We start from the raw sequence: 255 nt of genomic DNA on the forward strand, positions 1-255 counted from the left end.
AGCACTCGGGAGTGGATTTTTGGGAAAATCTCGCCCTGCCCATCGCGTAGCCATGGGTTTGGATCAGATCTCCGTTTGGATTGGGATCGGAAGGACGCTAGTATGTCGCTCAAGGATTATATGCATTTTAAGTAATTAGTTTGATGGGTGCGATCATACCAGCACTAATGCACCGGATCCCATCAGAACTCCGCAGTTAAGCGTGCTTGGGCGAGAGTAGTACTAGGATGGGTGACCTCCTGGGAAGTCCTCGTG

General features: G+C 50.6%; 1 pseudogene; it reads left to right on the plus strand.

The window, feature by feature from the left end:
- Positions 1–145: 145 nt before the first annotated feature.
- On the plus strand, positions 146–255 carry LOC118345218 (annotated as a pseudogene; the record flags this gene model as incomplete).

This window comes from Juglans regia, unplaced genomic scaffold (assembly GCF_001411555.2).
Source record: "Juglans regia cultivar Chandler unplaced genomic scaffold, Walnut 2.0 Scaffold_1745, whole genome shotgun sequence".
Classification (NCBI taxonomy): domain Eukaryota; kingdom Viridiplantae; phylum Streptophyta; class Magnoliopsida; order Fagales; family Juglandaceae; genus Juglans; species Juglans regia.